We start from the raw sequence: 26900 nt of genomic DNA, 5'->3' as shown, positions 1-26900 counted from the left end.
TGGAAGAAAGGCAAATAGCCCATTCAATCAGCCAGGCCCTAAATAATTGATGATTAACATTATATTATCTAAACAAAATGGAACTATATAATAATATGATTGAGATAATATCAAAAATATATTGAGCTTTACTGGGCCATAAATATTTGATGAATCACCAAACTTTACCATCTCACTCATGGTATTTATTTCAGGATCTACTTCCTCTGAGGCCTGGGTGGACTGGGTTAGGCAGTGGTGTGGAGTGGGCACACAGTCTGAACTGCTGAGGCCAAGCTATGAGATGGTGATCCTGACTAGAACTTAATCCAGACTTACAGCCTGTGTTGGGAATATGATCCAATTGGAGAGAGAAGGTGTGGGAGTCCTTTATTCCAAGTAACCTTCCATCTGAGACATCCCTAACAGGCACTACCCAAACATGGGTTGTGGATACTGAATCAAGCCACCAACTGACAAAGAGGCTGCGTGGGAACTTGCCCTCACAGTTCACACCCCCCTCATCATATGACTTAGAAAAATGGTAAATGGATAAAATTGAAAAGAAGGAAAAGAACCAGCAGAAAACGTGTCTTGATCTAGAGGGTCTCAGTTTGAAAAGGTCAAGTCTTTCCTCAAGGGGAAGGTGCTCTTCCTTTCTTAGTGGTTCTCTCAGTCATTGGGTCACAAGGATTTATCTGTTCCCACATTCACATCTAAATCATGTGATTCAACCAAAAGAATCAGGGAGTGGAGACAGACTGTGTTTTGTGGGAGTGGGAGAATAAATAGGTGCTTGTGAGGTGGGGACATCTTTCAGCCTAGAATCTGGAAAAGGATCTTTGTCTAGTGACAAAAGGTAATCAGGATGGAGTGGAGAGAAAACAGGGTGAATAACGTGTAACATTTCCCTCCACCTCTACCCAAACCAGCTGAACTCCATTTTATTCTATTCCTTCCAAGAGCCAAATTTTTGGGGTCAGAAGCCATGGATTTAAGCCTCCAATCTGCCGCATATGAGTTTTGTGACACAGGTGGTAATTTAGCCTCTCTGAATCACATTTTTCCCATTGGCAACCAGAACATGGAACCCAGTTGGTAAATAAAGATGGAACCCCATGCAGAATTGTGCCAAGAATCAATGAGGTCATGTATGTGAACTCCATTTATGCATTGCAAGGCTTATATCCACATTAGCTCATTTATTTGGACTTCTCATTCCCCAAACTCTCCTTACCATATTTAGACACCACAGAGGTATATGTTGATGAAAGAAGATAATCCTCTCAAGGGCCACACCTTGAGCACTAGTCAGCTTTTCTGAAACTCCATACCTTCTCTGTTGGCTTGCCTCTCTTTCATATGACATTCCCTTAAGCCGCTCATGGAACTGTCTTTCCCCGACCCCATTCAATGGTGTCTTGGGAAACAAGAAGACCTCAGACTACCCTCAGAAGTAAATTACAGGTTCTACTCACAGGCACTAGCTGCTTATCATATGACCTCCAGGAGCTTTCACACAAAGCTAAGTGTGGCTGGGAGAGATGTACTGACCTTTGAGTAGGAGGTCAGGACATCTTGTGTGCAAATCTGTGTTTGAGGGCCCCAGTCTCCGTGGAGGATGTGGCCTCTGCAGTTGTGACATACACCTCATGTAAGACAGCTCCCAGTGCACCTGGAACTAGCCCCAAATCCTCACCACCAACAACCTGGTAACTCACGGATATTGTTGAAAATGTCCATGTTTGCCCGCAAGGTGCTTAAAAAGAAAAACAACTATGTGATAAGTGATTGTGTATAAATTTGTGTGTGTGATGTATTTGAGCATTTGCAGTTTGTTGAAATTTTATTGGCATTAACTAGTTTTGCAAAGTGTTCAATTTCTCATTCTGAAGAAAGGATGGTAATGGTTTTAATTATTGGAGATCCCCACTGAAAAAATTTTAAAGGGATGGTAGAGATGAAGATAGAGTTGTGGTTTGATTACCCAGCTGCCACAAGTCACAGAGGTTGATATCCAAAAATTTCGCTATTTGATCATCTGTACTGATTGAGAAGACTCCTAATTCAGAGATGTGGTGGTGGGAGGATCTTTCCCAATCTTGCCATTTCCCATCCCAAAATGAACTTTGAGTTTGAGGATGAGGAGTGAAACAATATCTTCCCATTGGCTAGTATTCCTCACTTGAAAAAAATTTCAAGAATCCATTCATGAGAGAAAATTATATCATCTGAGGCCTACTGGAATATTCCAATAATTAAAATACAACACCCCTTGGACTTTTCAACATGCTAGAATGGACCTAAAGAAAAGTTAACACAATGACCTCTCCTACAGGTGAGGAAATCTGAGACCCAGAAAGATGCAATGCTGAGAGGTAAACCCAGCCTCATATTTCTAGCAGGTCCTCTCCCCACTGGATCATACTAGGTTCACCGAGTAGGGTTGTTAAGGGTCATTCACAAAGAAGCACTCACTGCTTTCAGTCTTTAGCTTCCACAGGTCTCCTTAGGAGCAATATCTCCTTTCTTTCTGTCTGCTTGTGCTGCCATAACAAAATATCATAGACCAGGTGGCTTAAAGAACAGAAAATTATTTGCTCACAGTTCTGGAGCCTAGAATTCCAAGATCAAGGTGCCAACAGCATTGGTGTCTGGTGAGAGCTCGCTCCTTGAGTTGCAGTTGGTTGTCTTCTCCTATGGTCTTGCCTCTGTGTGTGCATGTGGAGAGAAGGGGAGAGAGAAAGAGAGAGAGAGAGAGATCTTCCCTCTTCTTGTAATGTCACTAATTCTTTCAGATAAGGATCCAACCTCATTTAACATTGATTACCTGCTAAAAGCCCTATTTCCAAATACAATCACATAGGGGTTAGGACTTCAACATATGAATTTGGAGGGGGGTGGGGGGGACACGATTCTGTCCATAGCACTTTCTCACTACTCAAGAAGCTGATTTTATAACCCCTGACCTCCAACTAGGCATTTGAAGAATATCAAATTGTATTAAAAATATCACTTGTTGTTTTCAAATGCAGCCAGAGCAGGACAATGGCTACAACATTTATCCTTCTAGAACAGACAAAGTATTTACTTCACTCAACACATCCACCCCTAATTTACTGTATCTAAGTAAAGTGAGTCCTGAACATCTGTTTTGTGTGAATAAGGAAAACAAACAATTCGGTGTATCACTTCCTAATTTTAATAACGTCTGGATATAATATGACAAGGTTGATGTACTGTAACACTTGTTAAAGTGGGACTCAACCCACATTGTTTTCACCAGCCGCCAAGCAGCCAATTAAATACCAGCCCATGAGCTGAGTGTCTGCTAACACAGAGGCCAGGCAACCTCATTACTGGCAAGGTTAATTTAATCAGTTAGTTTTCCTCAGTGCCTGTGAGTCACTCCCAAAATTTAAAACACAAATACAAAATATTAATGGAAGCATTTCCCAAATCTGTGGAATTCCTCATGCCTCTCTCTTCCCACTTATTTCACCTCGCCTGGGTCACCTACCTGCAAAACGCCCCTGTGTACTGGCAACCAGCATTTTACTAGACTTGAGCTTAGGAACCTCAAAAACAGAAGTAACAAGATGTGCCATCTTTTGTATATTTGCAAATCTGGTATAGTGCATGCATTTTTGTGCTGTAGGAAGAGTCCTCTGATACAACAACTGGCATGTGTTCTCACATCTGAAGTTCTGCAAAAGAAAAAGAAGGAAAAGACAAAGTTTAATTCTAAAGTAGGAAACAATCCATTCTGCAGCTGGAGGCATTCAGAACTGGGCTGCGTGGAATGATGTTGTTTGTGCTCAGAGGTTCCTGCGGTGCTGCAATCCACCCAGCTTGGAGCGCCTTCGTGTGGACGCTGAATCGTGGAATCCTGAGAGGACCGGCCACTCCTTCCTCTTCACCATCCTCCAGGAGAGCTTTTCTCACAACCCATGGACTCTGACCAATGACTGAAATATAACAGCTATTCTCACAGATCTCAAGGAAAACACAACATGACCATAATTTTAAGTGTTTGAGAAGCCAAAAAAAAAAGGGATTTGGGTTTTCCAACCAACATTACAGTGATGGCCCTCTTACTTAGTATATGTGGAACCCAAGACCTATCCTGACTTTCAAGCAATGAAAAGGTGATGGTAACAGTGGGGCCCCGGGCCCAGGTGTGGATAACAGCATTTAGCAGGTATAGACATAATGCATACAAATGCATTCACAATAGAAATATAACAGTGTTGGTCAGTAACCATCCTAATGGCTGTATACAAACTTAAATTAGAATGTAATATTCTGAAGTTGTTTCCTGAAATAAGACCTTTCAGATTTAAAGTGAAATGACAAAGGACTAGAAGAAAATGTAGAGAAGTATTGTATAATCTAAGGATGGGGGTGGCCTTTCTAAGTATGATACTAATAACAGAAATCATAACAGTAATAGATTTAGCTGTCTAAAATCTAAAAGCAATCCAACAAATAAAAGAAAAAATAGTAACAGCAACAAAAATTACTAACATAGAAAAGTACATCAACAAAGTTGACAGCCTAAAACAAACAGAGAAAAAAATGTGGACAACAAAGAAAACAGATAAAGAGTGAGTGTACTTAATGTACACAAAGTAATTAAAAAGTCAGTAAGAACCTGGGGTGGGGGGTGGTGGTGGTGGTGGGATGCATTGGGAGATTGGACTGACATATATACACTAATACATATAAAATAGATAACTAATAAGAACCTGCTGTATAAAAATTAATTAATTAATTTAATTTAATTTTAAAACAACAAACAAAAAATCAAGGTGTTGACAGGACCAGTTCCCTTCTGAAACCTCTAGGAGATGACCCTTCCATTCCTCTTCTTTCTGGTAGCCACAGCCATTCTGTGGCTTGTGGGAGCAGAACTCCAGTCTCTGCCTCTGTCTTCAGTAGACCATATTCCCTCTGTGTCTGTATGTATGTCCTAATTTCCCTCTTCTTATACAGGCACTGCTCATAGTGGACTATGGCTTATCCTAATGACCTCATCTTAACTTGATTGTGCCTGCAAAGACCTTATTTCTAAATTGGTCACATTCACAGGTACCAGGGGTTCAGACATGAACACCTCTTTTGGGAAACACAATTTAACCCGTAATAATGCTCCATCAGTATTTGATAAATGGATGAATAAATGCATGTGTGCTCAGCCACCACTTCTGGAAAAAAAAGAAATCAGTAAAAACCCTAATGTGATTCCCTCCTGCACAGCTGTTCCCTAGAAGAGTAGCCGTGTATCTCCATCCACTTTCTCTCTTACCCAAGTACTAGTCACCACCTCATGGACAATTTGATGGACACGAACATGAGCCCCTGAGACCCCAGAACTATCTTTTCAGTTGTAAACCAAGGGCTGACAAAAATTGTCATTTTAAAATGGATAATAATGGAAGATGAGCTCCAGTTATCTTTAAGAACAGTCAGTTTAAGGGCTGATACAAAGGATGAATTGCACATCATTGAAACAGTAGCAATGAATTACGCAGGCAGTCCTATTCAAGGAACACTGGCAAATTTGAAAATATCTGTATACCCAATGGTTTCCCTTGGGGGCTTTGAAATAACACCAACTGTGGCTTAGAGTTGAAGAGTTGAAGGGTGGTTCAGGGCCCATGCATATTAGTGAACTGCACTTGGTTGGTGTGAGGGAAGATACAGAGTCAGAATATGAAGAGGAGCTGAAACTCCTAAGTATATCTGGAAAGTGATCTGCCCCTGGAAGTGGTGGCAAGCTTCCACAGAAAAAAAGTCAAACTTGCTGTGAACTGGATGATGGTGATGATGAAGATAATGAGGAAGCTGAAGAAAAATCTCCAGTAAAGGAATCTATATGAGATACTCCAGCCAAAAATACACAAAAACCAAATCAGAATGACAAAGACTCAAAAACATCAACATAAAGATCAAAAGGTCAAGAATCCAAAAAACATAGAAAAACTCCTAAAACACCAAAAGGAGCTAGTTCTATAGAAGACATTAAAGCAAGAATGCAAGCAAGTATAGAAAAGGGTGGTTCTCTTCCCAAAGTGGAAGCCAAGTTCATTAACTATATGAAGAATTTCTTCTGGATGACTGACCAGGAGGCTATTCAAGATCTCTAGGTGTGGAAGAAGTCTCTTTTAAGAAAATAGCTTAAACAGTTTGTTAAAGTTTTCCATCTAATCTCATTTTTGTAACAGTAGATATCTGGCTGTCCTTTGTGTGTGTGTGTGTGTGTGTGAGATAATTACATCTTTATTTTTACTAATCTCTGTTTTGGGGGAAGAATTGTTTTATTTTGTTTTATTTTATTTTATTTCTTAAATTGAAGTTTTAATCTAATTGAAAATTTAAAAAAATTAATGAGAAAAAGATGAGCAACCCAATAGAAAAAATAATAGTCAAAGGACATGTTCAGATAATTTACAAACACAGAACTCAAATATTTGGAGTTTTTTTAAGTATAATGTCCTTAGTAATCAAAGAAATAAAAAATGTAAATATATATAATTTTTCATGTATCAAATTGGCAATTTAAAAAGAAATAATGGAACTCATTTTGGAGAAGAATGTGGGGAACCCTATAAACTGTGGCTAGGAATGGCAATTGATACAGTTTTTTCCAGGTTCATAATTTTGCACTAGGAATTGAAAGTCCTAAAATTTACATTTCATTTGACATTGGAATTCCAAACTTAACCTAAGGAAATAATTGTGGATAAACACAAAAATGAAGCTATAACACCTGTCACAGTGTTGTCTGTAAGAGGGATATAATGTTGGGAATATCAACCAAAGAACACCTATACAATAGAATACTAGGCAGTGGTTTAAAATTACATTGGAAAGGTGTTTATGGACTGTTAAGTTTTAAGGTAGGTTATTAAACAATATGATCCATTATTTAAAAGCATTTAGTACATGTATAAATACATAGATGATATATATTCATAGAAAAAGACTAAAAGGATATAACTAAAATGTCAATTGTGTGTATCTATAATGAGATCATGAATGATATTTATTTTGTTCTTTTTGCTTTTTCATAGTTTCTACATTTTTTTCAAATAACATGTAACTTTTTATAACAAAAAAAAGTTTTTTAAGCAGAATTTTACGAGCTTAAAGGAAAAATCAACAGTCCAACAAGATTGTGTCTCCCACCAAACTAAATGGCTTTCATTTACTGCTTCCAAAGATCATGCTACCTCTCTCTCTCTGCCCTGATCTGCATCCAACTCTGTAATAATTTCCTTCACATCATGAAAAAATTATCCAAAACCCCAAGCTCACTCATTCAATTAACTCCATACCTCTTCCTTACTCAATATTCAATTAACATTGAATCACTTTAAGTCTTGCTATTTTAAAAACCTGCTCTAGTTAATCTGTTTTTTTTAAATGGCCAACACTTCTTTTTACTTCTGAGCCTTCAGACATCTCTGAGAACAAGGGGATCTTTGTCAACGTCATTCCATTGTTCTGTTCCCATTCTCTAGAGTCTGATAGGTGTGTAAAGCAAAATGGAACAACTTAGAAGCTTCCAACCCAGAGCAGTGGTGTGCCCAGGAAAGCAGGGCATGCCCTGGTAGGGTATGAAAATACCTGACACAGGTCAAGGTAGCATTGACATATATACACTACCAAATGTATAACAGATAGCTAGTGGGAAGCAGCTGCATAGCACAGGGAGATCAGCTCAGTGCTTTGTGACCACCTAGAGGGGTGGGATAGGGAGGGTGGGAGGGAGACACAAGAGGGAGGGGATATGGGGATATATGTATACATATAGCTGATTTAGTTTGTTGTACAGCAGAAACTAACACAACATTGTAAAGCAATTGTACTCCAAAAAGATGTTAAAAAGAAAAAATGCATCACCTCACACTGTTGTATAGGAAGCATACTGCAACCCCACGCCTTGTAGGGCTCTGGCCCCTGTCTGCAGTCAGCTCCCTGTGTGACTCTGGACAAGCAGTTTAATTGCTTCGTGCATCAGTTACATCATTTCTAAAACTATGGCATCGTTTCTAAGGTGAATCTAAACTGATGGGCTTTCATGTCCTTTTAACCCAAATTGTGTTACTGTAACAAATCCTTTAACTCTGTATAATCAGCCAGTCCCCCTTAAAGTAGCTCACAGCCCAGTATCACTACAAATATATTTCTCTTTGTTGCTGTGTATACCGAAGATATTCAGCCTACTTCTCAACAATTCCATATTCATTATGTCCTATGATAATAGATGGTTCTTTTCCTCTGTTCTCTCCGTCCTTCATTTTTCTCCCCAGTTCCATCCATCCCGCATTGATTCAAGCTACATGGGAGTCACTTATTTACCTCTGCAGACTGGGGATGGGTCCATTATTTTTTTTAACCTGAGGGAAGTTAGTCATTGGAAATGTTTTGATTTATTACAACTTATCACATATGTTGTTATTTCAAAGTAAAAAGAGAGGCAGTCAGAAAACAGAAGAGCAAGAATGATAAGAGATATCACCTAGGTGGCCCAAGAATTGGCCTAATTTCCTGTAAACTTTGCAAACACAACACTGTTCTCAAACCAAAATAAGACTCTCCTGACCCCCTGATCCAAGACAAAAGAGATCAATACTAACTCTGTATACTGGAGAGGGTGTGGACCACTCACCTCATCTGTACATCACTGGTGGGAATGTGCAATGGCACAGCCACTCTGCAAAAGAGTGAGGCAGTTTCTCACAAAACTAAACCTGCACTTAACACGGCCTGACTAGTGCACTCTTGGGCATTTATGCCAGAGAAATGGAAACTGATGTTCACACAAAACCTGTACACGGAAGGTCAGAGCAGCTTTATCCACAGTGTCCCAAAACGAAAACCAACTGAAGTGTCCTTCAACGGGTAAATGGCTAGAGACTGTGAAATATCCAAACCATGAAATACTACTCTGCAATAAAAAAGAACAAACTACTGATGCACATGACAACTTGGATGGATCTGAAGGGAGATATACTGAGTGAGAAAAAAATCTCAAAGGTTACACCTGTATGATTCCTTTTTTAAAAAAAATTTTATTGGACTATAGTTGATTTATAATATTGTGTTAGTTTCAGGTGTACAGCAAAGTGATTCATATTCTCTTCCATTCTAGGTCTGTATGATTCCTTTTATACAACATTCTCGAAAGGACGAAATTATAGAGATGGACAACAGATTAAGGGTTGCCAGCACTGATCAGTGGGGAGGGGGAGAAGAAGGACGTTGTTGTGGCTATAAAGGGATACTTGGAATGGAACTATCTTGCACCTTCAATGTGGTGGTGGTCACACAAATCTACCCAGCTGATAAAATTACATAAGACTAGCTATACACAGATGAGTGCATGTAAAACTGGTAAAATCCAAATAAGGCAACTGGATTGTGTCAATATCATCAATATCAATTTCCTGGTTTTGATATTGTACTATAATTATGCAAGATGTTAAGAGAGAGAAATCAATACTAATAGCACATATATGGACTATAAAGAGCCAGAATCAACTTAGAGTATCGAATTTTTCCTGTAAAGCTTTCTTATTGAATGGAAATGCAAATCTCTTGTATAGTCCACATTCTCTGAAATTTTAAATTATTACTAACTTTAGGTGTTCTATTTTGTGGTGGTCGTCATGGTGATGTTTAAAGAAAAGGAGAATTGTAAAGTGCTATACAAAGATCCTATGTTCTCCAAGCCACTGGAATAGTATTTCCTTAGTGTAGCATAGGCCATTGGTTCCCTACCTCCAGGATTGGCCAACCTCAGAGGTCACCTTGAGGCAGAATGCCAGAAAGTTGACCCCCTGAGGAGCAACCCTCTATCAAGGAAGAGCAAGAGTTGCTGGCTATGGCATCTTCCATCTTCCAGCATCTTCCTCCCAGGCAGTGGGAAGAACTTGAGGTGTAATCTGCACCATCTCTCAAAGGATCCCCAGCAGGATTGAACCTCGGTTGCCTGCAGCAGTAATCTGCCCATGGTCACACCTTTTATTGGCTCTTCCTTCTTTCCTGTCTCTCTCTCCCCTCTCCTTCTTTCCATCTCCCAAATAAACCACTTGGACCCAATTCCTTGTCTCAGGGTCTATATTTGGAGGGACCCAAATTCAGATGCTCACACTGAGGATATCTGTGTTCAGATTCCAGGGCCTGTTCTCTCACAGCTGATTTTACCTTCCTTAATCAATACCAAACTCAAAAAGAAGCTGCTACAAACTTCACGGAGATTTAACACAATACAATTTGTTTAAGACTGATGACAACACTTTTGGGTAAATACAGTCTTGGACATTTCTAAAGCTTCTATCTTATTTGCCTGGTAACAAGTATGGACATTTGGTCACTAGGCTGTTTGTTTAACAACCAACTATAAAGCCTTTTTCATACAGGCTACATTTGCTGAAGCAAATCTGCATTCAGCGCATATGTCTTTAGAAAACTGCCATACTTGTGTTCTAGGTTCTAGAAGTTCATCCTGAACCCACAAACCCAGTGGTCTCGTCAAAAGAGTCAAGGTGTTGGCCAGTTTCAGGAAGCCCCCTAAGTGACTCAGGAAAGTCAACTTATAACACACTCTGATCTGAAAATGAAGAGAGTGAAGATGCTTTGGGATCCTGTAACTCATGCTAAATATAACCCACCTAGACTAATAACCAGCTCGAGTCCTATTAATTAATATCTTGAGTCACTCCTCTCTGAACCTCAGCTGGTATCAAGACTGCCCTCCACTGGCACCATTTTCAATGATTCTGCTATAAATATATTTATGTCTGGGTATGCTAGTTAAATAGGCAATATCTAAATATAGTTTTAAAGGCTTGGAGATAGAGTAGTTGAAAGAAAAATGAACTGGGAGTCTGAATATTTAGAGCCCAGCTCTGCCTGTACCTGGGGAGCAGTTGTAGGGTTGCAATTTTGGCCACGTCCCTCGGACTTCCTGGGTATCTCTTTACTTACCAGCAAAATGAAGGGCTTGAATTAGATGAGAATGAAAAACAAAGCTCTGTTCCAGCTTGACAAGTCTATGATTCTAGACAGTGTTTTTGTTTGGGAGAAATGGGATCTGCTGACAGTATTATTATCTATGCAATGATTCATTTAACATTCACTGAGCATCCTCTATGCAGCAAGCAGTGTGTAAGGGACACCAAAATGTGACCATGCATGAATAGACAGGCCTGCCCCAGCCTCTGCCACAGCTCAGGTTCTCACCTCACACTTCTCTTCATCTTGGCTTCATTTACTCCAGATCCAATGTACCAGGAACCCATGTCCTCCAGGTCAAGCTTAGGTCATATGCTTGTCCCCAGGCTCTCCAACAAAGTAGAGAAAGAATCTGGCCTCTGTTGACTTTCATGGAGGTAAGCTAAGGGAGTAGTTGTCACCAGGAATTGCCCACCACCAAGATGACATATAGTAGTGAGTTGCTCCAGTAGGAAATCAGGTTATTTTTTTCTTTCTTTCTTTTTTAAAGTATATAGTTGATTTACTATGTTGTATTAGTTTCTGGTGTACAGCAAAGAAATTTGGTTATACATATACATACATATTCTTTTTCATATTCTTTTCCATTTTGGTTTATTATAGGATGTTGAATATAGTTCCCTGTGCTATACAGTAGGACCTTGTTGTTTACCTATTTTATATATAGTAGTGTGTATCTGCTAATCCCAAACTTCTAATTTATCCCTCCCACCCTGTGCCCTTTGGTAACCATAAGTTTGTTTTCTATGTCTGTGAGTCTGTTTCTGTTTCATAAATAAGTTCATTTGTGTCATATTTTAGATTCCACATATTAGTGATATCATATGGTATTTTCTTTCTCTGTCTGACTTATTTCACTTAGTGTGATAATCTCCAGGTCCACCCATGTTGCTGCAAATGGCATTATTTCATTCTTTTTTATGGCTGAGTAGTATTCCACTGTGTATATATACCACATCTTCTTTATCCATTCATCTGCCCATGGACATTTAGGTTGTTTCCATGTCTTGGCTATTGTGAATAGTGCTGCTATGAACATTGAGGTGCATGTATCTCTGGATATATGCCCAGGAGTGGGATTGCTGGATAATATGGCAACTCCATTTTTAGTTTTTTAAGAAACGTCCATACTATTCTCCATAATGGCTACACCAATTTACATTCCCACCAACAGTGTAGAAACGTTCCCTTTTCTCCTTACCCTCTCCAGCATTTGTTAGGAAATCAGGGTATTAAAGGGTATTAAAGGAAGAGAGGGATTTGGATGTTAGACACCCAAAAGATGACACATATCCTCCACAGCTGCCTTCCTGGATTCTCTGACACACAGTGCATGACTGCATACATGCATTTGAGGGCAAGAGAGGAACCATAACCTTCATCCTGTTCACTAATGATTCTGGCTGAGGCAGAGAGAAGTTGAATCCAAGGGGTCTCTCACACTAGCGGATCAATTGCTTTTGACTTCATTTTCCATAATGTTCTCACAAGAGACAGAGCCATGAAGAAGCTACGCAAGAATCTAGAAGTAGAGACTGGGATCCCCTTTCTGGCTCTATCTGGCTCTCACTGTATTGTCACCACCACATCCTCAAAGAGGCCAACAGAGAGAATGTTTAGGATAATATTCAGGACAACAGTGCCATTCAGTGCCTAGGGATGCATAGGGAGTTTCCCAAAGTTTTGTGGATGGACACCACTGCCGTGCTGGCTCAGGAGGGCAGGGAATTTGTCCCTCCTCTGATTGATGGCATCAGGCATCAGGTCCTCATACTTACTTAGCATTGGGATCCTCTGCTTCCTCTTTTGCACCACCACCTCTCTCACCAAATAAATATCATTGTACTTGGAAGCACCCTATAAAAGAAACTTTAACGTGTGCTCAATCCTCAAGCATTTAAAACTAAAATTTGTATAGAAACGCAAAGGAGTTAGAATAACCAAAACAAGTTTGAAAAATATATCAAATATATCAAATTGAAACTTTTAAATATGTGTAGCTCATTTTATTTCAATTATGTTTCAATAAAACATTTTTTTAAACATCTTTATTGGAGTATAATTGCTTTACAATGTTGTGTTAGTTTCTGCTGTATTACAAAGTGAATCAGCTATACGTATACATATATCCCCATATCCCCTCCCTCGTGTGTCTCCCTCCCACCCTCCCTATCTCACTCCTCTAGGTGGACAAAAAGCACCAAGCTGATCTCCCTGAACTACCATATGACCCATCAATCCCACTACTGGGCATATACCCCTAGAAAAACATAATTCAAAAAGAGGCATGTACCACAATGTTCACTGAAGCACAATTTACAATAGCCAGGACATGGAAGCAACTTAAGTGTCCATCGACAGATGAATAGATAAAGAAGATGTGGCCTACACAACCCAGTGAACCAACCTTAGCCACTGGGGGCAGACACCAAAAACAACAGGAACTACGAACCTGCAGCCTGTGAAAAGGAGACCCCAAACACAGTAAATTAAGCAAAATGAGAAGACACAAAAAATCACATCAGATAAAGGAGCAAGGTAAAACCCCACCAGACCAAACAAATGAAGAGGAAATAGGCAGTCTCCCTGAAAAAGAATTCACAATAATGATAGTAAAGATGATCCAAATTCCTGGAAATAGAATGGAGAAGATACAAGTAACTTTTAACAAGGACCAAGAAGAACTAAAGAGCAAACAATGATGAACAACAAAATAAATGAAATTAAAAATTCTCTACAAGGAATCAATAGCAGAATAACTGAGGCAGAGGAACGGATAAGTGACCTGGACGATAAAATAGTGGAAATAACTACTGCAGAGTGGAATAAAGAAAAAAGAATGAAAAAAGTTGAGGACAGTCTCAGAGACCTCTGGGACAACATTAAATGCACCAACACTCGAATTATAGGGGTCCCAGAAGAAGAAGAGAAAGAATAATACACAAAGAAAGGAACTGAGACAATATTTGAAGAGATTATAGTTGAAAACTTCCCTAATATGGGAAAGGAAATAATTAATCAAGTCCAGGAAGAGCAGAGAGTCCCATACAAGATAAATCCAAAGAGAAACACGCCAAGACACATATTAATCAAACTATCAAAAATTAAATACAAAGAAAAAATACTAGAAGCAGCAAGGCAAAAACAACAAATAAAATACAAAGGAATCCCCATAAGGTTAACAGCTGATCTTTCAGCAGAAACTCTGCAAGCCAAAAGGGAGAGGCAGGACATATTTAAAGTGATGAAAAGGAAAAACCTACAACCGAGATTACGCTACCCAGCAAGGATCTCATTAAGATTCAACAGAGAAATTAAAACCTCTACAGACAAGCAAAAGCTAAGACAATTCAGCACCACCAAACCAGCTTTACAACAAATGCTAAAGGAACTTCTCTAGGCAGGAAACACAAGAGAAGGAAAAGACCTACAATAACAAACCCAAAACAATTAAGAAAATGGTAATAGGAACATACATATCGATAATCACCTTAAATGCTCCAACCAGAAGATGTAGACTGGCTGAATGGATACAAAAACAATACCCGTACATATGCTGTCTACAAGAGACCCACTTCAGACCTAAGGACACATACAGACTGAAAGTGAGGGGATGGAAAAAGATATTCCATGGAAATGGAAATCAAAAGAAAGCTGGAGTAGCAATTCTCATATCAGACAAAATAGACTTAAAAATAAAGACAATTACAACAGACAAAGAAGGACACTACATAATGATCAAGGGATCAATCCAAGAAGAAGATATAACAATTGTAAATATTTATGCACCCAACATACGAGCACCTCAATGCATAAAGCAAATACTAACAGCCATAAATGGGAAAATAGACAGTAACACAATCATAGTATGGGACTTTAACACCCCACTTTCACCAATGGACAGATGATCCAAAATGAAAATAAATAAGGAAACACAACCTTTAAATGATACATTAAACAAGATGGGCTTAATTGATATTTATAGGACATTCCATCCAAAAACAACAGAATACATTTTCTTCTCAAGTGCTCATGGAACATTCTCCAGGATAGATCATACCTTGGGTCACAAATCAAGCCTTGGTAAATTTAAGAAAATTGAAATTGTATCAAGTATCTTTTCCGACCCGAATGCTATGAGACTAGATATCAATTACAGGAAAAAATCTGTAAAAAATACAAACACGTGGAGGCTAAACAATACACTACTTAATAACCAAGAGATCACTTAGGAAATCAAAGAGGGAATCAAAATATACCTAGAAACAAATGACAATGAAAACACGGCAACCCAAAACCTATGGGATGCAGCAAAAGCAGTTCTAAGACGGAAGTTTATAGCAATAAAATCCTACCTTAAGAAACAAGAAACATCTCAAATAAACAACTTAACCTTACACCTAAAGCAATTAGAGAAAGAAGAACAAAAAACCCCAAATTTAGCAGGAAAGAAATCATAAAGATCAGATGAGAAATAAATGAAAAAGAAATGAAGGAAACAATAGCAAAGATCAATAAAACTAAAAGCTGGTTCTTTGAGAAGATAAACAAAATTGATAAACCATTAGCCAGACTCACCAAGAAAAAAAGGGAGAAGACTCAAATCAATAGAATTAGAAATGAAAAAAGAGAAGTAATCACTGACACTGCAGAAATACAAAGGATCATGAGAGATTACTACAAGCAACTCTATGCCAATAAGATGGACAACCTGGAAGAATTGGACAGATTCGTAGAAAAGCAAAACCTTCCGAGACTGAACCAGGAAAAAATAGAAAATATAAACAGACTAATCACAAGCACTGAAATTGAAACTGTGATTAAAATTCTTCCAACAAACAAAAGCCCAGAACCAGATGGCTTCACAGGCGAATTCAATCAAATATTTAGAGAAGAGCTAACACCTATCCTTCTCAAACTCTTCCAAAATATAGCAGAGGGAGGAACACTCCAAAACTCATTCTACGAGGTCACCCTCACCCTGATACCAAAACCAGACGACAGTGTCACAAAGAAAGACAACTGCAGGCCAATATCACTGATGGACATAGATGCAAAATCCGCAACAAAACACTAGTAAACAGAATCCAACAGCACATTAAAAGGATCATACACCATGATCAAGTGGGGTTTATCTCAGGAATGCAAGGATTCTTCAATATATGCAAATCAATCAATGTGATACAACATATTAACAAATTGAAGAATAAATCCATATGATCATCTAAATAGTAGCAGGAAAATCTTTCAACAAAATTGAACACCCATTTAGAATAAAAACCCTCCAGAAAATAGGCATAGAGGGAACTTACCTCAACATAATAAAAGCCATATATGACAAACTCACAGCCAACTTTGTCCTCAATGGTGAAAAACTGAAACCATTTCCACTAAGATCAGGAACAAGACAAGGTTGCCCACTTTCATCACTATTATTCAACATTGTTTTGGAAGTTTTAGCCACAGCATCAGGGAAGAAAAAGAAATAAAAGGAATCCAAATTGGAAAAGAAGAAATAAAGCTGTCACTGTTTGCAGATGACATGATACTATACATAGAGAATCCTAAAGATGCTACCAGAAAACCTCTAGAGCTACTCAATGAATCTGATAAAGTAGCAGGATACAAAATTAATGCACAGAAATCTCCTGCATTCCTATACACTAATGATGAAAAATATGAAAGTGAAATTAAGGAAATGCTCCCATTTACCATTGCAACAAAAAGAATAAAATGTCTAGAATAAACCTACCTAAGGAGACAAAAGACCTGTATGCAGAAAATTATAAGACTCTGATTAAAGAAATTAAAGATGATACAAACAGATGGAGAGATAGACCATGTTCTTGGATTGGAAGGATCAACTTTGTGAAAATGATTATACTACCCAAAGCAATCTAAAGATTCAATGCCATCCCTATCAAACTACCAATGGCATTTTTCACAGAACTAGAACAAAAAATTTCACAATTTGTATGGAAACACAAAAGACCCCGAATAGCCAAAGCCATCTTGAGAAAGAAAAACGGAGCTGGAAGAATCAGGCTCCTGGACTTCAGACTATACTACAAAGCTACAGTAATCAAGACAGTATGGTACTGCCACAAAAACAGAAATATAGATCAATGGAACAGGATAGAAAGCCCAGAGATAAACCCATGCACATATGGTCACCTTACTTTTGACAAAGGAGGCAAGAATATACAATGGAGAAAAGACAGCCTCTTCAATAAGTGGTGCTGGGAAAACTGGACAGTTACATGTAAAAGAATGCAATTAGAACACTCCCTAACACCATACACAAAAATAAACTCAAAATGGATTAAAGGTCTAAATGTAAGGCCAGACACTATCAAACTCTTAGAGGAAACCATAGGCAGAACACTCTATGACATAAATCACAGCAAGATCCTTTTTGACCCACCTCCTAGAGAAATGGAAAGAAAAACACAAATAAACAAATGGAACCTAATGAAACTTAAAAGCTTTTGCACAGCAAAGGAAACCATAAACAAGACCAAAAGACAGCCCTCAGAATGGGAGAAAATATTTGCAAATGAAGCAACTGACAAAGTATTAATCTCCAAAATTTACAAGCAGCTCATGCAGCTCAATATCAAAAATACAAACAACCCAATCGAAAAATGGGCAGAAAACCTAAATAGACATATCTCTAAAGAAGATATACAGATTGCCAACAAACACATGAAAGAATGCTCAACATCATTAATCATTAGAGAAATGCAAATCAAAACTACAGTGAGATATCATCTCACACTGGTCAGACTGGCCATCATCAAAAAATCTACAAACAATAAATGCTGGAGAGGGTGTGGAGAAAAGGGAACACTCTTGCACTGTTTGTGGGAATGTAAATTGATACAGCCACTATGGAGGACAGTATGGAGTTTCCTTAAAAAACTAAAAATAGAACGGCCATATGACCCAGCAATCCCACTACTGGGCATATACCCTGAGAAAACCATAATTCAAAAAGAGTCATGTACCACAATGTTCACTGCAGCTCTATTTACAATAGCCAGGACATGGACGCAACCTAACTGTCCATCGACAGATGAATGGATAAAGAAGATGTGGCACATATATACAATGGAATATTACTCAGCCATAAAAAGAAACGAAATTGAGTGATTTGTAGTGAGGTGGATGGATCTAGAGTCTGTCATACAGAGTGAAGTAAGTCAGAAAGAGAAAAACAAATACTGTATGCTAACACATATATATGGAATCTAGAAAAAAAATGGTCATGAAGAACCTAGGGGCAGGACAGGAATAAAGACGCAGATGGACTTGAGGACACAGGGAGGGGGAAGGGTAAGCTGGGACAAAGTGAGATAGTGGCATGGACACATATATACACTACCAAATGTAAAACTGTTAGCTATTGGGAAGCAGCCGCATAGCACAGGGAGACCAGCTCAGTGCTTTGTGACCACCTAGAGGGGTGGGATAGGGAGGGTGGGAGTGAGGGAGACGAAAGAAGGAAGAGATATGGGGATATATGTATATGTATAGCTGATTCACTTTGTTATAAAGCAGAAACTAACATACCATTGTAAAGCAATTATGCTCCAATAAAGATGTTAAAAAGAAAAAAGAAGATGTGGCACATATATACAATGGAATATTATTCAGCCATAAAAGGAAATGAAATTGAGTTATCTGTAGTGAGGTGGATGGACCTAGTGTCTGTCTTACAGAGTGAAGTAAGTCAGAAAGAGAAAAACAAATACCGTATGCTAACACATATATATGGTCTCTAAAAAAAGAAAAAAAATGGTTCTGATGAACCTAGTGGCAGAGGTAGAGAATGGACTTGAGGACACGAGGAGGGGTAAGGGTAAGCTGGGATGAAGTGAGAGAGTATCATTGACATACACACTACCAAATGTAAAATAGATAGCAGCTGCATAAAACTTTTTTTTAATGAGGGAAATCTCCATGTGGATATCATGAACATTCTAGATGTAGGCTTGTGCAAAGGCTCGGCCATGAACTCATTTATGACTGTGCCCCTCTGAACCCCACCCACTCCAGAGGTAAGCACTCTCCTGTGTTTTGTGGTTATCATTCCCTTGCTGTTTTTAAAAATACATTTATTATATATGTAGCTTAATTCTGTCCATGTTTGACCTTTATATAACATCATGTTCAATATATTCTTCTGTGACTTGCTTTTCTTGTTCTACAGTTTGTTAGTAACACTCATGCATGCTGATGTGTGTAGTAGTAGTGCATTAATTTTCACTGCTGAATAATATTCCAAAATGGTTTTATTCATCCTACTCTTGATAGGCATTTGGGTTGTCTCCAGTGTTTTACTGTTTGAAACATTGCTACTGTGAGTATGTGCACAAGAATTTCTCCTGGGTACATACTTAATCATAGACTTGCCTAGACATAGCATATATTCATCTTCCCATTTATTAAATAATATGAAATGATTTTCCAAGTACTTGTATTAATTTACTCTCTCACCAGCAAGGTATGAGAGAGGTTGCTTTACACCCTCAACAGCACTTAATATGTTCAGACTTTCTAGATGTTACCAATCTGGGGTGTGTAAAATGGCATCACAGACTGGTCTTTAATTTGTATTTCCTAAGAGTACTTCTTTGCATGTCAGTCCTCCCTACCAGATGTTCAGATCCTGAAAGGCAGGAAGCATGCATCATTCAGCTTGGTGGCTCCAGCATGTAGCAGGGCGTATCTAGCACACAGGACCAACTAATGTTGGTGGAATGAATATGTGATGGTAGTTCATGGGCTTCCCAATCCTCAAGGCTCAGAGGGAACAAAATAGGATGCCAGAGTGTGAAAGAGAGAAGGGTAGCAGATGGTTGGTTGATTCCATCTGTTGCCAAGTTAGATCTCACAGACCCTGGCGGGAGAGGGTACAAGGGAATAGAAGCACAGAGCTGGGAGGAAGGAATCCTGCCTCGTTTTGCTTTCCTTGTCAATAAGTCCTCTGTCACATGCACTGGTACCTCATGTTAGAACATCAAGTGGGGTTAAGAATGGAAGAGGAAATGATGCTACTTTGTCTTCTCTTTCTGCTTCAGAGTGATTGGCACCAAGGACCAAGAATAGGGATTCCAGATTCCTCTGCTGCCTCGACCAGCCTCATCTCAGGGTAATTTATTTGATGTCTGCCTCCATTTCTCAGACAGAGACCAAAGATGGGCCCCTCCAGAGGGAGAGTGGTGAGCAGGGAGAATGCTGAGTGAGTATGAGGTGCACTGAGATCCCGAAATCAGCCATCAGTGGTGCTGGTGCTGGTGCTGGGCAAAGCCCTTACGGGCAGCCCCACTGGGCTGCTGCTGTCAAGATGGGCTGCAGCATTAGATTCCCACCGCCTGCCTGTTTCCCCTTCAGCCTCCCCAGCCACCAGGGGTGCATTTCTAGCAGCTGCCTCTTTGCAGAAATCTGCACCGAAATAAAACCCATCAAACTGTCAGCCCCGTTTCCAAGGCTGCTCCCATGTCAGCCCATGTCATGACAACCAGTGATAGAAATGCTGCTATTCAGGCTTCATGGGGAGCATCTGTTTCCTTTTTTAAATCTCTTGAAAATGAAGTGAGCAAGGTGCCTGCTACGCAGGGCAGTGAGGGGTACTAAGGCATGCAGGCACGCTCCATACCTGCTAGGGCTGGCACTTCCTCTAGAATTTAGGAAGCCAGTGGGGCAGGGGCCTGGGTTCTGAAAAGAACAGCCTTGAGAGAGAGGGAGGGAGAGGGAAGGCACCAACGGGAGTCTTGTCTTCTCCTTTCTGGGGTCCTTCTCTTCTTAAACACCACCCAGCACACATCTTTGCAAATCCAGCTTAATGGCCCTGGGTAAAATGCAGCTTTTCATTGTCAGGATTGTAGGGGGGTGCCCACCAACTTGAGGATCTTTGTTCCAAGGCGACTTCATAGCTTCTGAAAAAATTGGAGATTCTCTCGTCCAGCCCTTCCAAGTGCATTGACATTTACAGCATGGAGAGAGGGGGTGGAGCACAGCTGAGAGTTTCTTACCCCAGCACAAACAGCCTCCCCTTTGACAGGCCTGTGATTCAGGATTGCTCAGCAACAGAGAACATGGGGGAATAAACAGCATTAGCTGAGTCCCTGCTGTGTCCCTGTCTTCCAGGAACGTGTGTGCACGCGCGCACACACACACATGATTTATGTATACTTGTGATGACTAAATGGCCCAAGATAGATTAAGCATGTTCACATTCAGCATCTGAGCACAGAAGAGGAAGACCCTTAGCATCCCTCTCTCCCCTCCCCCTCAATTTAGGAATGAGCAAACTGAAGCCCAGAGAAGTGACTTTCCCAGAATTGCAAGCCTGATAGTGGCAAATAAGGGAAGGGATCCCAGAATCCTTTGCTCCTGTCTTTGGGGCTGAGTTTGACCAAACAACAGAAACTAACCAGGCATGCGTTCTCTACAGAAACACAGAGAACATTGAAGCATTGCAGAGAATCACCTCAGAAGGAAAAAGTTTATCTGAGATGATTCTGAAAATGAGAAAAGATCAGGGAGCACCCACTTTAAAAACAGATTTTTTAGAATGTATACACAGCAGCTTTACCTTATAGAAAACAGGATTAGAGTGAATGTTGAGGGAATCTTTGCAACATGGGCAATGCCAAGTATGGATGAGACTTCAGTCTTCAGTGATGCAGAGGGCCCAGAATGTCCTGGGCAGCTTGCTGCTCAGTGGCTGACCTTCCAGGAAGAGATCCTGCCTTGGCCAAGCAGGTGTTTGTCAACAGCCAGGTTCTGAACCAGCTCCGGGGCTTTCTGCATACATAAGAAGAGACTGAGGAATAGCAACGTGATGTGAATGGTAATAACAATACTAGCTTTCACTTGTTGAGCACATATCCTATGCCAGGCACTGTTCTGAGAACCTTGTGTTAATGAATGTATTTAGCCCTCCCAGAAATGCTGAGTAGCCGTTTCTCTCCTCATCACATCTGCAGATAAGCAATCTGAGTAAATCAAACAGCCACTAAGTGTCAGAGCCAATTTGAATGGAGATTGTCCCGATCATGCTTTCAACCCTGTTGGTGTACTGCATGCGGGTCAGGAGATGTGCACTCTAGACCTGCTTCTGCCACGGGCAAGCCAACTCCCTTGACTGTCCTCCAAGGAGATGAATATTCTAGACCTGGCTCTGCCATAGGCGTATGACCGTGGGCAAGTGTGCAGTAAGGGATTAGCTCAGCAGGCCTGGGCTGCCCAAACCCTGCATATTGTAAAGGTCTTCAAGACTGGCCCTTGACCAGCTCCTGGGCGATAACCTCTGAGTCATGGGACAGTCCTGCTTGATAAGAGTGTCTCTGAATGCCTGGGGCCACACCAGAGAGTTTTTGTTAACAATGTGATTTATGGTGGGGGTCTTTGCCACTCTTTATCAGTTTGACCTGAGAAGTGGGCTGGAGACTGAATAACTGGGGTCAGCCACGTAGGCACTGCCTGCCTATGGGACTAACTCCCCAGTAGAAGCCCTGGACACCCAGACTCAGGTGAGTATCCCTGGTTAGCAAAACTTTGTATATGTTGTCACATCTCGTAGCCAGGCAAATGAAGCCCTGTCCATTGACCACACAAGGACACAACAACTAAAAGCTCGCACCTGGTTTTTCCTGGACTCTATCCTGAGTCTATTTTTCTCCTTTTGCTGACTTTAATCTGTATGCTTTCACTGTAATAGACTGAAACTATGAGTATATAGTTTTTCTGAGTCCTGTGAGTCCTTCTAGTGAATTGTGGAGCCAGAGTGTGAACTTAGTGACCCCAACACACCAGCCAACTCACCCTTCTGGCCCTCGACATCTTCATGTGTTACCTGAAGGAGCTGACCTGCAGCCGTCCATGATTTCCAAGGGTTCTCCAACTCTGTCTTACACCCTACTTCATAACTGTCTCTTTGTTTTTCTAGTCCCATGCGTCCTTTTTGCAGTTCCATCTGCACGAGGGATTTCTCTGCTGCTGGTCCCTGCTATTCCTCTCAAACAAATAAACCTTTGCTGGAAGAGAAAGAGGTATTGTCAGGTCTCCAAAAAAATTTGTTGCAAAGCCTGCTGGCTAAGCCCCAGTATCCATTCTCCCCTCGTTCCCTAGTCATACCACCTATCTTATCTGGGTACCTGGGTACCTGGAATAAAGAGTAAATTTCCCAGCTGATATGGACTGAATATTTGTGTCTTCTGAAAATGTATATGTTGAAACCTTACCTCTCCATGTGATGGGATTAGGAGGTACAATCTTTGGAAAGTAATTAGGATTAGATGAGGTCATGAGGGTGAAGCCCTTGTGAATGGAACTAGTGCCCTTGTCAGAGTCATGAGAGACCTTGTTTCCCCTCTCTGCTCTCCTGCATGTGAGGACACAACAGGAAGCTGGGAACCTGGAAGAAGGTCCCCACCAGAACCTGACCATGCTTGTACCCTATCTCAGACTTCCAGCCTCCAAGACTATGAGAAATAAAATTCTGTTGTTTATAAGCCACCCAGCCTTCCTGGCAGGTAGATGTGGCCATGTCACTATGTGTTGACCAATAGTGTGTGAGCAAAAGTATAATTTATGACTCTTGGGAAATGCCCTAAAAGAAGATTGAACTCCCTTCTTATCCCTCCCCACTGCCTGTGCCTGGAATGCAGGCATAAGTGGCGATGGTGGAGTCTGAATGGCTTCTTTGTCCATCAGGTGGAAGCCACGTTCTAAGGGCGGCAGAACAAGGAGATGGAAGGAGTCTGGCTCCCTGGTGATTCCATGAAGACACCTGTCAGCCACAAACTGCCTCCTCCAGAGCTCTTTTTCACGAGAGACAAATAACATCCATCTTGTTTAAGCTGTTATTATTTTGGATTTTCTGCCACATGGAGCTGAGCCTTTCCTAACCAACACAGACTGCATCCTCCACCTAATGAGAGATTTAGCAGGGCTCCCCATCTGAGCCCATCTAGTGCCTGTGCAGGAAAGCCATGATGATTCATTTAAAAGCACTCTATTCAGAATACGATCTTCTCCAATTTCCTACAAATCAAATTACTAAGAGACCAATTGGATTTTTCAAGTCCCTCAAAATGTTCTTTTTCGATGTTCTTGGTATTAAATAGTAACAGAATTTAAATGGCATCAGCAAAACACACAGACATGACTGTGATGATAAGTTACATAAATCTGTGAGGGAAAGAACCTCGCCAGCGCACACGGATGCAGCAGAGATGGGAAAACAACAAGCTGGATCTCCTGGATTTGCCTCTAGCCTCCACCATCTTGTCACGGGTGACCATCTATTCAGATTCTAGGGCACCTTCCCTGTTCCTAGGGAGAGGGAAATCTAAACAGTTTAAGGTAGTAAAGGACTAGGAACCATGACATTCTCATTTCCTAAACACCACTGTCTGTAGACCCTGAGCTCCTTGAAAACAGAAGCTGAAGTTGTGTCTTATTCATGGTCAATATGCCTCATGCTGAACACAGTGCCAGGCACAGAACAAGCTCAATGTCAAGGGGCCAGGCTTTGAGCCCCAGCTCTGCCAGCTTCATGCAAGTGGTACTAACCAAGGGACAAAACCTGAGCTCTTGTAAACATTCTCTTTTTTGTAACCACTTATTGAACTCTTAGTATGTGCCACGCATTGTGCCAGACACATAACTCAACTTCTCTAACCTTCTCAACAACCCTATAAGTAGGTACTATTGTTATCCCCATTTTACAAATGAAGCACATGAACCACCAAAAAGTCAAATATCTCGCCCTATGTAGCTGTAGTTATTCAGCTACGAAGAGCAGACCAAGGATTCGAACCCAGAAGTCTGACACCAGAATCCAGGCACTTAACCCCACTCCACTGTAAGAGGAAAGCATGACACAGATGGTGTTGTTATTATTATTATTATAGACTTGAAAGAAAGGAGGGAGCTAACATTGGTGGGAAGTCTATGTCTGTGCCTGGATCAGGACTGTTTGACAATTTTATCTATATTGTTTCATTTCATCTGTGCAGAGACTTATTCCCAATGTATGGATACAGCAACTGAGACTCAGCAAGGCTAAATAAATCTCCCAAGACCTTGCAGCTGTAAAGGTAGCATCTGAACTTCATTTCCAGTCTCCCTGACCTCCAGGCCCACACCCCTTTCATCTCTCAGTGCCACCTTCCCACCCACGACAGGTGGAATGGCCCCTTTACCATCACATCAACTCTTCCTGAAGAGCCAACATTTTCAATTCTAACAGGAGGTGATCACCATTGATTAGAAAAGTTTTTTAGTTGTACTTATTAAAATCATTTATACCCCAGCCCATCCAAAAAATATATTTGAGGCAATACAGAAGACTACATAAAAGGTTAATAAAATAATTATTGTTAATGGGGGAGAAAGATGTGGCTAATTAGTCTTAACGAAATCAGCAGGGTCTTGGTCTGGCCCAGAAGTGGTCATGGGTCCGGGTTGGCAATTCAGACTCACAAAACACAGAGAGACTTCAACCTTGTACCATGTTCACTCAGCTTTGTGGGAGGAAACAGAACCAGGAACACAGCAGGTATGGCCTTTTCAGTTCATCAGCAGACCCAGCAGCCACTCAAGGGTGCAGCTTCCTTTGCCCCCTCACCCACATGGGACATGCATGGCACCAAGGGTGGGAGTTGGGGTCATCTAGATACAGTGGCACAGAACACCTTGGTTTCCCACCAACATTTTACACCACGCTCATCCTGTAGGCTCAGTGCGCGCATGCCAACTCACAGCTCCCCCTGCCCAGACGAAGTCTCCCAGATCATAGACACAGCAGTTCTTGTTTGTCTCGTCTCTGTAGTTTCCACCCAGCAACACTGTGAAGAAGACTATCTCTGAGGTCACCCAGGCCTGATGCCAACACTTGACCCTCAGGTATTACCCAAAGAGAGAAAAACCCTCAAGGAGTTACGCTGTATAAGTTCTACATCAGTGAGAACTGGGCTGAAAGTAACAGAAAAGCCCAACTGATGTTGGCTTAGACACACAGGGGTTTATTTTTCACAAAGAAAGCAGGGATGCAGTCCAGGGATGCAGTCCTGAGCTGGCACAGCTGCTGTGGGGTGAATCCTGAGGGTGTCGATTTCCATCCATGCTGTTGCCTGTGGTTGCCATAAAGATGCTGCACCGCCTGGTGTCCCCTCCACGGGACAGGCAGAAGGAAGAAGGAAGGGAAAAGGAAATGGGGGGGTAGCAGAACCTGTAACAGGAAGCAAAGTCTTCCCCCCACATTCCCAGCAGACATCCTCTCACACCTCGCTGGCCCTCACTCACGACATCACATAGTCACCATTAGCTGCCAGGGAATTGGGGAAGGTGAGCGTTCGTAGCTGGGCACAGAGCTGCCCCAAACAAAAAGGGGTTCTGCTAGGAAGGAAGAAGGGAACATTGGATAGTGGGCAATTGGGCAGGTAATCAGCAGTGTCTCTCACACACGGCAACCTTGAAAAGAGTTTTCAAACCCACCAGGACCCGCATGATTTTAGGCAGCCTGTTCCACACACACCAGCCTCTTCCCGGCAAGCAGAGCTCTCTTTCTCTGGCCCCAGCCTCTCTCTCTTGCTCTCACAATAGTGCACTAAACAAACACAGGTCTCTGTCCTCAGCACACCCCTCACTCCCTCCACTAGCTGTCAGTCTTTAGGGAAACCACCAAGGAATTTACCTCCCAGGCCTCATTTTTAGAGTTTCGGTGAGGGCTTGATTTTTACGACTGGAATTTAGAAAGAATGCTCAAGATCACAGCATTTCTCTGACTGAGTAGGGGCCACCATTCCCTCAGGCAGGTCCCTGGGTTTGCTTAGTTTTATTTTGCCAACCAGATGCTGACCTCTAAGTCATGTTCCAAAGAC

General features: G+C 40.9%; 1 pseudogene across 1 annotated transcript; it reads left to right on the top strand.

Moving 5' to 3' along the window:
* The first annotated feature begins 5332 nt into the window (after nt 1-5332).
* Nucleotides 5333-14860, top strand: LOC309633837 (nucleophosmin pseudogene; annotated as a pseudogene). Its single transcript has one exon. The product of its transcript is annotated as a nucleophosmin pseudogene (transcript).
* Nucleotides 14861-26900: the final 12040 nt, after the last annotated feature.

This window comes from Balaenoptera borealis, assembly GCF_965194805.1.
Source record: "Balaenoptera borealis genome assembly, chromosome: 8".
Classification (NCBI taxonomy): domain Eukaryota; kingdom Metazoa; phylum Chordata; class Mammalia; order Artiodactyla; family Balaenopteridae; genus Balaenoptera; species Balaenoptera borealis.
The sequence above is the reverse complement of the archived record's forward strand: the minus strand, read 5'-3'. Positions and strand labels throughout refer to the sequence as shown.